Consider the following 14,040-nt stretch of genomic DNA (forward strand, 5'->3'; position numbering starts at 1 on the left):
TTCTTGGTGTGTTTCATGCTTTAGTCTCTCCCTGACTCCAGGCATCAGGGACCCATATTCACAGCACTCTTTAAATCTGCAGGCCAAATGTATTCACTAGTGTGTGTGTGTGTGTGTGTGTGTGTGTGTGTGTATGTGTGTCTGCCTCTGCTGTCGTATTGTGTTGCATATTTATGCTCTGTTCTCTTGCCTTGGCTGCATGCAATCAGGAAAGTCAGCTCATTCTCTCAGTTGGAACAATGAAGTCAACTAAGCAGCACACAGGCCAGAAGCCCCCCAGTCATTGAGTTCATAACCCTCCTCTCCTATCCTGGCAAGTAGAGTAGTGTGCTGCTGGAAGGTACTGTGTCTTTGTTACAGATATTTTCCATCAGGCAGTAGCTAGGCCTGGCGGAGAGAGAGACAGGTCCTCATTGTTAGGCTGATGCTGCCCAGCCATCTGTGCAACTCCACAAGCTCTACTCTACTCAGCTATTAGAGTCATCACTGCAAGCTGATGTAATCTGTCTCTGTGTGTGGTCGCTTGTGGGCAACACACACGTGCACGCACAGACACACACACACGCAAGCACAGTGCACCATACGCAAAATACACACACCTACAGCACATGAAGGAACGCATACGTACACACACCATCATAAAGACAGAGGAAATTAGAGTCTGTGTTTAGCCTAATCGTTACTTTTGCTCAAAGTCTGTAATCAACAACGTGCATATTGCCTAAAGGTGGTTTGCGCACCTTGTATATCAACATTACAGCTGGTGTCCTGTCTAAATGGCCCAAGTTGCACAGCAGTGAGGTGAAAGTGACGGTGCGAGTGTATTCAGGCGAACAAGGATGATTTTGCAGAGGCAACTAAATGCTCGTGGAAGTCATGATGTCATTTAAAAGGGATTGAGTTTTGCTTGGATCTGTACATGAGTTTCTGTTGAACTTCTCTCACACATCGAGTTTGTTCCTTAGTCTATGCCCCTTAGTTGGGGCAGTAGGGCTGGGCAGTAAACCGCATTTTACTATATACCAGTATTGATGCACTGACCAGTTTGGATTTTTATCTTACATAACAGTATTGCAATGTTTGGTTTGTTAAATGTTTTATAAATGTAATATCTGAGTGATGAAACTCAAAGAATTATGGCCGTCGTCTGTTCTTACCGCCAGTAAGAGACTGCTAACAGTTGAGACATGCTAATTTGCGAGCAAGAGCTTCGGGTTTGCACTGCGCACATGTCATTTTATGCCATGAATAGTGCCTGTGAGGCAATGCTGGTGCAAAAGGTGTGGACATGTACTTTTTTTGCCATGAATCTTACCTTTGTGACAGTGCAGGTGCCAAAAAGCACCTTAGAAATCAGAACAATGCCCCTTGTGACTAAAGTAAGAACTGCCATTGAATCCATTGAAAATACATGGTTCTATAGGAGCATAATTAATAAAGGAATAGTGTTTAAATGTAAGTAAGTAAAATAAATGTTTTACAGTGTGGAAATGAAAACAAATTAGTGAAGGAAATGCAGAAATTGATGAAAATGCAGAAAATTATTTTCATGTTGAAGTTTGATTGAACATTAGAAACCAATCAGAAGCGAGAAAGCCCCATTAAAACACTTAGCATATTCCTGTTGCCACCCTAGAATCATGCTTTACTCGTGAAGAATATTTAGACATTTTATTATTAAAAAACAAAATCATACCGTCAAAAATGTGAAAAATATTGTGATATGATATTTTGGCCACATCGCCCAGCTATACGAGGTAGCAACAGTATATGTTATTTTGTACAGCAGCCTAAATGTAAAGCACACATCCTGAGTTAAGAGCGATGTTGCCTCAGTCCCAGTCGCTCTCTCTCTCTCTCTCTCTCACTCTCTCTTTCTCTCTCTCTCTGAGGCAGCTAGCTAGCCCTGACACCAAACGGAAGCTCAGCAGCACCACAAATCCAAAGGTTTTTCCTTTTCCTCCTCTCGTCTCTTTGAAGAGCTCCTGGCAAGGCTTTCAAAGGCCTTGGTCTCCTCTCTGGTCTCCCAACGTAATGTGTGTTAAATGTAAGACAGCTGGCCAGCAGAGTAGGAACAGAACAGAGTTTATAGCTTGGTTATTATTCTGCAGAAGTATAATTGGTTGTGTTTGTCATCTCAGTATTTCAAAATACTGAGATATGCAGTCGTATCCGGGGTTAACACCCCTACTCTCGCGATAAGCGCCATGGGATGTTTTGTGACCGCAGAGAGTCAGGACAACCGTTTATCGTCTCAGCCCGAAAGACAGCACACTGTGCAGGGCAGTGTCCCCTTCACTGCCCTGGGGGATTAGGATCTTGTTAGACTGGAAGAGAGAGTGCCCCCTAGTGGCCCGCCAACAGCATCTGGTCTCCCATCAAGAGATCGACCAGGACCGACCCTGCTTAGCTTCAGAGGCAAGCCAGCAGTGGGATGCAGGGTGATATGCTGCTGGCAATGTCTTCAGGCGTTTCTTATAGAGTGGAGTCAGAATAAACAACTCAAATCAAACTTTATTTAAAGCCCATTTCATACGTATCGCAATTAGCGATAGCAACACATTTTACACAACCCTAATGGTGTCATGTGTAAACATTCTTCACAGTGTATGTATGTCTTCAGTGCAATGAATGTATAGCACATACCTGGAATAAACAGTCATTGAATTACCATGGATATTGCCAGTGTGTCCAAGACTTAAACATGGACGCAAACTGTACATAAAGGGTGACTGTTGGTCAAGACGACCAACTATGGTGTTTGGTGTTGTGTAAATAGTCCCCAGCAGCTGTGATGTCCTGTAGATTTAGTGGAACTTTTAACACTACTTACACTGACAATATGTACCGTGTATCTATGAACTCAGATACAGAGCTCTCTCAAGGTGCTATGAAAAACGTTGGGTAACACAGTTTTTTTCCCAGTTCAGTTCACTGTAAGCGTTCATCTGATGCACAGGAAAGCAGTGAGAGTGAGCAGAGGAGTGCCAGTGTGTAGCAGATGGAGATAGGATACAGAAAGAATCTTCCGAGGAAGCGTTCTGTTCCTGTGAAATTTTTCTCTTTGACTCTCCGCCTTTTCTCTACATTTTGATCCCTACCGCCTCCTTTCGCTTTCTCTCTCACCCCTTGGTCTTTCAAACACACATATAGCCAAGTGAGGTGTGTGTGTGTGAGAGAGAGAAAGAGAAAGAGAGTAGAGCAATACTGACCATCGCTTCTGTCATTCAGCGATTCAGTCACAGCTTGAGAAACGTTTAGGACCAGAGAGAGTTCCCCAGTAGCCCCCTCCTCCCCCACTCCATCACTTCACTTCCCCAAACAGCCCACCTCTTCCCCGAACCCCCTAACGGCCGTAAGAGAGACCCCATTGTGGTGGTGTTGGTGAACATATTATATAGGAAATCTCAAATGACATCTTATTCCCTATACTATGTTACGCAGCCACACATTTCTATGCACCACTATCAGGAGAGAAACAGTGTACGATTTGACTGAGGTGTAGTAACTGTGTGACTGGGTAACTGGGTTGTAATAGTGGAGAAAAGCCCCTAGGCCAGGGTCATTTACTGTAACCTGAGTGTTCAGCTCTGTTATTGGAAAATACTCTGAAAGAACCTCGAATCTACACTGTTCGGGTTCAGCTGAGCAACGATGTCAAATGGCACATGCACGCACACGAACACACACTCAGACACACACACAATGGAAACCTAGAAAGCCTTCAGAGGGGACGTGTGAAGTGTATGTGTACACCCTGAGTTGCTAATGGGCGTAACTGTATCAGCCCAGCTGACTGGACATAAAACATTACGGTATGATGATAAGAACATGATGTCTCACTCTACTTGGCATACGGTACTCTGGGTGGAGGCGGTGCCAGTAGGGTTGGTGAAGGACTGATGCCCCCACTTTGCTTCAGTAAATCTGAGTTGAAGGGGTGAATTGCACTTTCCTTTCAAACTGACAATGGTCGTCTGTGTTCTAGTGGCCCAGGGCCAAGGCAGGTGTCAAGTGTTTTAAGAAGTCCTGAGTGCTCTCCGAGGGCAATCTATTGATAACCTTGATAACCCAAAGGGGTGGGAGATATCCCACTGATAAACCTATTAGGCTGTTCACTCACCTGATTGGCTGAGAGCTGTTGTTGGTCAGATGTTACCACAAGAGCAGCTGGATTCAGTAACGGATAATAAGGCTCTCAGACCCCCCCAAACAAACACTCCCCCCCCCCCCCCCCCCCATAGTGTCGGATGCCAGTCATCTTTCTGGGAACTTCTAGTTCTCCTCTGGCTCTTATCCTCTCAGAAAGCCCATAGACAACATTACTGCCCCACTATCACAATAGCAGACCTACCACACAACAAACATTATCTCGTTGCGATCAGGAGCTGGTCAAAAAAAATAACTATAGGGGGAAAAAAACGGTAGTTTATGGATTGTTCCTTTTTCCTCAGGAAGCTGAGATCATGACATACTGTAGCCGTCGATACGTTTAAGGCAGGATATTGATTATTGAACTGGGCATTAAGTAGAGTGCTCCTACTTTAAGTTGGCCATTTTGTAGCTGATGGCTGAACACAGAAGTGTTCTTTTGAATCGGATGTCAGGCGGAGGTTATTGAACCAGCCGTTAACAGAGTTGATCGTTCTCTCCAATTAAGGTGGTGTGTTCTGAAACACATGTCTTCATAGTAGGCTACTCACATTCAGAGTGCAGGAAGCTATTAATACAGCTGTTCGTCCTCCTGTTTCATCACTAACCCCAAAACAGCAAACAGAAGCACTGTCTTTGTGAAGATGGTTGTGTACAAAACATTAAGAACACCTTCCTTATGTTGAGTTACACCCTCTCCTTTTGCCCTCAGAACAGCCTCAATTCATCAGGGCATGGACTCTACAAGGTGTCGAAAGCATTCCACATAGATGCTGGCCCATGTTGACTCCAATGATTCTCACACAAATTGTCATACTTGAGTAAAAGTAAAGATACTTTAATAGAAAATGACTCAAGTAAAAGTGAATGTCACCCAGTAAAATACTACTTGAGTAAAAGTCTAAAAGTATTTGGTTTTAAATATACTTAAGTATCAAAAGTAAATGTAATTGCTAAAATATACCGCCTGTTACGGGGCTCAATTATCTTGAAAAAGAGTAGTGCAGGCAAGGGAGATAGGGGGGCAGTTGTGATGTCATTGATGTTTGTGTGCTTCTTTCTGTATGCTGTCTTTTGTATGTGTATGTTTTGTATTATTTGAAAAGAATTGCAAATCAAAATGTGTCAATTAGGAAACGTATGAGAACCATACAGGCTTCGGCACACGTCGTCCAAGGGGTGACTAATGTAAGACAGTCTCGTGTTCCAATTGTTTGTTTTAGTGGCGTGAATCGTTCCTGTTCACACCCAGGTGAAGAGAGGAATAATTGAAGGAATGAATCCGAGCCCCACACTTATCACCTGTGGAAGGCGGGGCTTCCAGCAAAGCGCGGTTTTCATTGGTCTTGTCAGGCGTGATTGTAGATCCTTCAACCAAAATGATATTTTTTTAAAACCGTTATTTAACTAGGCAAGTCAGTTAAAGAACAAATTCTTATTTTCAATGACTGCCTTGTTCAGGGGCAGAACGACAGATTTTTACCTTGTCAGCTCGGGGATTCGATCTTGCGGATTCTAGTCCAACACTCTAACCACTAGGCTACTTGCCGTCCCAAGTATATGTTGAAATGGAACTTCCCTTGCTTAACGTTATGCTAATGTTTCTAGCATAACCTATATTATGCAATCTTGCTGCAGCTTTGGATGAGGGATGCAGACTCTTTTATTAAAGGGTACGCTCTGTTGAACAGTTTCCCTATCTCTCCAGGTGTCATGGCTCTCTCTCTAAACCACCTCCTCAGACTCCTCAGGTTGAGTGGAAAATAAAATAGCATCTCATTTTGTCAGGGAGCCGAAACTGACAGAGCTCCTGACTGGTTAACCAGTGGTCTCTCTAGAGATGCTGTGGTTTCATAATATAAGCAGTTGGCATGTGCACAAGCGCGAGAGCGTGTGTGTCACTCTGTAATGCATCATCTCTGCTGCCTCTACAGGTTCTGAAGAGAAGACTTGCATAACCAGGTCTGAAGTGAACCTGTCTCTGACTCGTCCTCAAGACTCCACACAAAAGGTTAGTACATTCTGTACACGGCGTGGTCTGAAATATACGAAACAGTAGATCTGACATCATTCTGAGTCCGATTCTGATTCCAGGATAGATGTATTGACCTCATGGAGAACATAATTCTGAGACGTAAAGGGATAGTTTGGGATTTTGACAATTAAGCCCTTTATCTACTTCCCCAGAGTCAGATGAACTCATGGATACCATTTTTATGTATCTGTTCGGTTCGAAGGAAGTTGCTAATGAGGCGTTAGCGCAATGACTACCGCTAACTTCCTGCATACTGGACGCAGAGACATAAAAATGGTATCCATGAGTTCATCTGACTCTGGGGAAGTAGATAAAGAGCTCATTGCCAAAATCCAGAACTGTCCCTTTAACATGCATAACTTGCATAACCTGCCACGTGCTGCTTTTCCCATTGTATTTTTAACAAATCAGATTAGGAGAACTAATAATACCTGTTGCATCATCATTATAATAATAATAATATTACCCAACTGCATCGCTAACCTTGTCCACTCAAACAAACAGAGCCATGGTTTCCTGTCTTTGTTGCTATTGTATTGGGTTCCTGGCACCTGTCCTAACCTGATGGAACGACAGCCTTGTCCCCAAGGTCCTGTTGTTCAACTGTAAGCATGTGTCAGCTGATTTGAACCCAGGTTGTCTGAGTGCCACAGGACTGTGTTAGGCCCTCTGAGCTAAAACCTATAGGCATTAACTTGGGGTCTTCAGGTCTCAGACAAGAATCATCTTCATGTGAATGTTACATATGCTAGGGGGATCATAACCCCAGTTCTAATTCACTAATGCACTCCAGCCCTAGGTGTAGTATGTTTACAGTACTAATACTTTAGTTCTCTGTGCTTTAGTGAATTACAGTATACTGTAGTGATAGCTGGTTGAACCACTATAACCCCCATAAACCCAAAGACAATGACACCTCCAAACCCCAGCAACATCCAGTGTTTCCCCTAGGATTTGTTTCAGCATCGGTGGCAAAGTCAGTGGGCTTGGCCAATGGCGGGGTTTTACCGCTGAGACAAAATGTTGCTGTTTTAAAGCAACTTTCCTGCAATTCTACACATTTTACTATGGGGCAAAGCGAACATTTTACCCTTTTAAAGCTAGTTTACTGCAATTCTACACATTTGCCATGGGGCTGAGAGAAAATGTTTAGTTTCGAAACGAATTTCCTGCAATTCCACACATTTTTCCATGGGGTTGAGATCATTTTCAGTTTTAAAGCTAATTTCTTGCAATTATACACATTTTGCCATGGCTTATGCCTTTTTCTTATGTTATCTGAGTGATTCAAACATTATAATAAAATCAGTGGGGACCCCATGCCATGACATTTTTGGAATTTCAGATTCTCCCTGACTGTCTAGTTTTTCTTTTGGTGATTGTACGTTCTCATAGATGATCTTATGAAATATATTGCTCCATTATCTTTTCTACATACACTATATACACAAAAGTATGTGGACACCCCTTGAAATTAGTGGATTCGGCTATTTCAGCCACACCCGTTGCTGACAGGTGTATAAAATCGAACACACAGCCATGCAAACTCCATAGATAAACATTGGCAGTAGAATGGCCTTACTGAAGAGCTCAGTGACTTTCAATGTGGTACCATCCTAGGATAACACTAGCGCCGACAGAGATGGTCGCCTCGCTTTGCGTTCTTAGGAAACTATGCAGTATTTAGTTTTTTTATATATTATTTCTTACATTGTTACCTCAGGAAATCTTATGTCTTATTACATACAGCCGGTAAGAACTATTGGATATAAGAGCAACGTCAACTTAACAACATTACGACCAGGAATACGACTTTCCCGAAGCGGAACCTCTGTTTGGACCACCACCCAGGACAATGGATCGGATCCCAGTAGGCGACCCAAAACAGCGGCGCCGCAGAAGGGGCAGACGGGCTTCTGGTCAGGCTCCATAGACGGGCACATCGCTCACCGCTCCCGAGTATAGGGTTGCCTTCCAGAGAGACGTCAGCGATTGTAACATTCTCTGTTTCACGGAAAAATGGCTCACTCTGGATATGTTATCAGAGTCGGTACAGCCACACGGCTTCTTCACGCATTGCACCAACAGAAACAAACATCTCTCTGGTAAGAAGAAGGGCGGGGGTGTATGCCTTATGATTAACGAGTCGTGGTGTGATCATAACAACATACAGGAACTCAAGTCCTTTTGTTCACCTGACCTAGAATTCCTTACAATCAAATGCCGACCACATTATCTACCAAGAGAATTCTCTTCGATTATAATCACAGCCGTGTATATCCTCCCCCAAGCAGACACCTCGACGGCCCTGAAAGAACTTCATTGGACTCTATGTAAACTGGAAACCATATATCCTAAGGCTGCATTTATTGTAGCTGGGGATTTTAACAAAGCTAATCTGAAAACGTAGCTCCATAAATTTTATCAGCACTTCGAATGCGCGATCCGGGCTGGCAGCATTCTGCATCATTGCTACTCTAACTTCCGCGACGCATACAAAGCCCTCCCTCGCCCTAAATTTGGCAAATCTGACCATAACTCCATTTTGTTGCTCCCAGCCTATAGACAGAAACTAAAACAGGAAACACCTGTGCTCAGGTCTGTTCAATGCTGGTCCGACCAATCGGATTCCACGCTTCAAGATTGCTTCGATCACGTGGACTGGGATATGTTCCGCATAGCCTCAGACAACAACATTGATGTGAGCGAGTTAATTAGCAAGTGCATTGGTGATGTTGTACCCACGATGACTATTAAAACCTTCCCCAACGAGAGACCGTGGATTGATGGCAGCATTTGCACAAAACTGAAAGCGCGAATCATTGCTTTTAATCATGGCGTGGCGACCGGATTCATGACCGAATACAAACAGTGCAGCTATTCCCTCCGCAAGGCAATCAAACAAGCTAAGCGTCACTATAGAGACAAAGTAGAGTCGCAATTCAATGGCTTAGACACGAGACGTATGTGGCAGGGTCCACAGTTAGTCACGGACTACAAAAAGAAAACCAGCCCCATCGCGGACCACGATGTCTTGCTCCCAGACAAATTAAGCAACTTATTTGCTCGCTTTGAGAACAATACAGGTCCACCGACATGGCCCGCTACCAAAACCTGCAGGCTCTCCTTCACCGCGACCAACGTGAGCAAAACATTTAAACGTGTTAACCCTCGCAAGGCTGCCGGCCCAGACGGCATCTCTAGCCGCGTCCTCAGAGTATGCGCAGACCAGCTGGCTGGTGTGTTTACGGACATATTCAATCAATCCCTATCCCAGTCTGCTGTGCCCACATGCTTCAAGAGGGCCACCATTGTTCCTGTTCCCAAGAAAGCTAAGGTAACTGAGCTAAACGACTATCGCCCCGTAGCACTCACTTCCGTCATCATGAAGTGCTTTGAGAGACTAGTCAAGGTTCATATCACCTCCACCCTACCTGACACCCTAGACCCACTCCAATTTGCTTACCTCCCCAATAGGTACACAGACGACGCAATTGCAAGCACACTGCACACTGCCCTAACCCATCTGGACAAGAGGAATACCTATGTAAGAATGCTGCTCATCGATTACAGCTCAGCATTTCATCGATTACAGCTCAGCACCCTCCAAACTCGTCATTAAGCTCGAGACCCCGCCCTGTGCAACTGGGTCCTGGACTTCCTGACGGGCCGCCCCCAGGTGGTGAGGGTAGGAAACAACATCTCCACCACGCTGATCCTCAACACTGGGGACCCACAAGGGTTCGTTTTCAGCCCTCTCCTGTACTCCCTGTTCACCCATGACTGCGTGGCCATGCACACCTCCAACTCAATTATCAAGTTTGAAGACGACACTACAGTGGTATGCTTGATTACCAACAACGACGAGACAGCCTACAGAGAGGAGGTGAGGGCCCTCGGAGTGTGGTGTCAGGAAAATAACCTCACACTCAACGTCAACCAAACAAAAGAGATGATCGTGGACTTCAGGAAACAGCAGAGGGAGCACCCCCCTATCCACATTGACGGGACAGTAGTGGAGAAGGTGGAAAGTTTTAGCCACTTTAATAATTAAAAATTAGTCACTAGTCACTTTAAACAGTGACACTTTATATAATGTTTACATACCCTACATTACTCATCTCATATGTATATACTGTACTCTATACCATCTACTACATCTTGCCTATGCCGCACGGCCATCACTTATCCATATATTTATATGTACATATTCTTATTTATTCCTTTACACTTGAGTGTATAAGGTAGTTGTTGTGAAATTGATAGATTACTTGTTAGATATTACTGCACGGTTAGAACTAGAAGCACAAGCATTTTGCTACCCTCGCATTAACATCTGCTAACCATGTGTATGTGACCAATAAAATTTGATTTGATTTCCAACAAATCAGTTCATCACATTTCTGCCCTGCTAGAGCTGCCCCGTTCAACTGTACAGTAAGTGCTGTTATTGTGAAGTGGAAACGTCTAGGAGCAACAACGGCTCAGCTGCGAAGTAGTTGGCCACACAAGCTCACAAAACGGAACCACTGAGTGCTGAAGCACATAGCTCGGAAAAATGGTCTGTCCTCGGATGCAACACTCACTACCGAGTTCCAAACTGCCTCTTGAAGCAACGTCAGCACAAGAACTGTTGGTCGGGAGCTTTTCAAAATGGGTTTCCATGGCTGAGCAGCCGCACACAAGCCTAAGATCACCATGCACAATGCCAAGCGTCGGCTGGAGTGGTGTAAAGCTCGCTGCCATTGGACTCTGGAGCAGTGGAAACACGTTCTCTGGAGTGATGAATCACACTTCACCATCTGGCAGTCCAATGGATGAATCTGGGTTTGGGGGATGCCAGGAGAACACTACCTGCCCGAACTGTAGGAAAAATGGTCTGGGGCTGTTTTTCATGGTTTGTGCTAGGCCCCTTGGTTCCAGTGAAAGGAAATCTTAACACTACAGCATACAATGGCATTCTAGACAATTCTAACTTCATGGCAGCAGTTTGGGGAAGGCCCTTTCCTGTTTCAGTATAACAATGCCCCTATGCACAAAGCGGCGTCCATACAGAAAGGGTTTGTCGAAGGCCTCCTGAGTGGGGCAGTGGTCTAAGGCACTGCATCGCAGTGCTTGAGGCATCACTACAGACTGTGACCGGGAGACCCATGAGGCGGCGCACAATTGGCCCAGCGTCGTCCGGGTTAGGGGAGGGTTTGGCCGGCCCGGGATGTCCTTGTCCCATCTCACTCTAGCGACTCCTTGTGGCCGGGCGCCTGCAAGCTGACTTCAGTCGCCAGTTGTACTGTGTTTCCTCCGACACATTGGTGCGGCTGGCTTCCGGGTTAAGCGAGCAGTGTGTCAAGAAGCAGTGTGGCTTGGCAGGGTCGTGATTTTGGAGGACACATGGCACTTGACATTCGCCTCTCCCGAGTCAGTACAGGAGTTGCAGCGATGGGACAAGACTGTAACTACCAATTGGATATCACGAAATTGGGGAGATCGGTGTGGAAGAACTTGACTGGCCTGCACAGATCCCTGACCTTAACCCAATCGAACACCTTTGGGATGAATTGGAATGCCAACTGCAAGCCAGGCCTAATCGCCCAACATCAGTGCCCGACCTCACTATTGCTCTTGTGGCTGAATGGAAGTCCCCGCAGCAATGTTCCAACATCTAGTGAAAAGTCTTCCCAGAGAGTGGAGGCTGTTATAGCAGCAAAGGGGGGGACCAGCTCCATATTAATGCCCATGATTTTGGAATGAGATGTTTGACAAGCAGGTGTCCACAGTTTTGCAGTGCGCCTCTGCTAAATGCATATAGGAGAAACACTGACATCCTCCTAACCCCCTTCATCCTCTCACCAAGTTCACGGGCTGTATTCATTATCTCCCCCCCTGACACAGAAGATCAGTCCAGTCTGTTTATTATGTGGAACCGGCAGGAATGAGGAAGACAACGTTTTTCCAATATGTTGGGAAAACAATGGTGTGAGTGATACTGCTCTGCTCTGGCCTGCCTGGTTGGCTGAGACCATCTGGGAAGGTCATCTCAACGAGGAAAGCCCCTGAAACAATATACACAATAATCACTGCTGATTGTCACCGGCCTGGGCAGAGTGAATAGAGAGGATAGGATAAGGGGGTTTCTGAGGGTGTCAGGGGTTCAGTTCCTGTTATCTGGAACCTGTCTTGGTGCTCACTTCCTGTTTCTCTGTGTACAGGATTAAGCACACAGCCTGTAGATCTGAGGAATGTTATCGCTCAGGTTCAAAAGGTTGTTATCTTTTTAGTTTTAGTTATTATCTGTGAGATTTTTAGCGATGACATCAAATTGCTTGTGTGTGTGTCTGTGGGGGTATGTGTGTGTGTGTGTGTGTGTCAGACAGTAGAGTGAGAGCAGTAGAGGTATTCTCCCTGGAGCGTGACTGTCTGTAACACCGTTCCCTTTGTCTCCAGTTGAAAGCCATGTCACATCTAATTTACCCCCGAAACCAGCCAGACAATACCTACACACGTCCACATCTCTCACTTTCTCACCTTGTCTTTCTTCCTCAGTTTCCTATTCCCTTTCTACCTCTCTCCTCATCTTTCACCATCTCCACCCCCACACACTCTCGTAAAGGCCCAGTGCAGTCAAAAACGTGTTTCTTCTGTGTTTTATATTTCCACACTATGAAGTTGGAATAATATTGTGAAATTGTGAAAATGATGATAATGCCCTTTTAGTGTAAGAGCTGTTTGAAAAGACCGCCTGAAATGTCAGCCTGTTTTGGTGGCATGGAATTTTGGCCTGCCTAGTGACGGTAAATTAGTTAATAGACCAATAGGAAATGGAGTTCCAAACCTCTCTGCCAACAACAGCTAGTTTTCAGTTTTCCCCTCCCCACTCAGACCACTCACAGACAGTCCTAGCAAAATTCTTGCTTGAGAAATTGCTCTTTGCTAACAAGCAATTTTTGTTTCAATTTGAACCATTTTAATTGAAAACAATCTCAGTAAGGTACTTAATTATGACCCAGAAATTGTATTTTTTTAGAAGAAAAAAACCCATCTGCATTGGACCTTTATTTTGTTTAGCTGCGAGCAGGTATCAGACGCAATATCACTTGATGTTCTTATTATTATAGGAAGGCTGAGATTCTGAGCCAGTGTACAACTCTCCCACACCTCTGTGGACCAGGGAGTGCTTACTGTTGTTGATTGGAGCATAGTATCAGGTTTTCCTGAGAGGGCCTATATAACACACACACACACACACACACACACACACACACACACACACACACACACACACACACACACACACACACACACAGTCCCTGGTCTGCCCTGAGGGCCGTTGATCTAAAGCATTAAGACAGATTTCCAGCTAGCAGCAGGTCTATAGTGTTCTGTACTGGGGAGCTCAGTGGGAGGTTCTTTAGTTACCCTCAGGTCAGTTAGTTTGAAATCAAACTGCTGTCACCCCCTAGTCAGGACACAACCCCTCCGGAACATTACTGACTCCCTGTTGGGAAAACAGAAGCATTCACAGAGGGTTTGGCTGAGGATTGGGAGTGTAAAGGACTTTCCTCTCCCCCTTTTCATTCTGGGGTCATGTGAAGGGTTAAGGAGGGCTGGAAATGGTTAAGTATAATGGGACCAGTGTTAAGGCCTAGAGAGCCTGTTGGTCAGTAGGAAGTGGGGTTTTAAGACCTTACTGAAAAAGCAGTCTTTTTCTTGTCAGTCTGTTATGTTGTTGAATAGTTTTCTGATTTCTCCTAGTCTTTGTGAGAGCTGCTGTATTCTGCTGAGCATATTATCTGGGTTTGTTTGGTTGCTTTAATTTTTTGGTGTGTGTGTATTTGTGTGTGTGTGTGTGTGTGTGT

At 44.9% G+C, this 14,040-nt stretch overlaps 1 protein-coding gene across 6 annotated transcripts in view; it reads left to right on the forward strand.

The window, feature by feature from the left end:
• Nucleotides 1-14,040, forward strand: part of lhfpl2a (LHFPL tetraspan subfamily member 2a) — a 67,271-nt gene that overhangs the window by 14,477 nt on the left and 38,754 nt on the right. For all 6 annotated transcript variants that reach the window (XM_082958127.1, XM_014128258.3, XM_045689907.2 and 3 more), the window contains one exon: nt 6,087-6,163. The gene's annotated coding sequence lies outside the window, so the exon portion shown is untranslated. The remainder of the gene's footprint in view (nt 1-6,086; nt 6,164-14,040) is intronic.

This window comes from Salmo salar, chromosome 11 (genome assembly GCF_965601325.2).
Source record: "Salmo salar chromosome 11, fSalSal1, whole genome shotgun sequence".
NCBI lineage: Eukaryota > Metazoa > Chordata > Actinopteri > Salmoniformes > Salmonidae > Salmo > Salmo salar.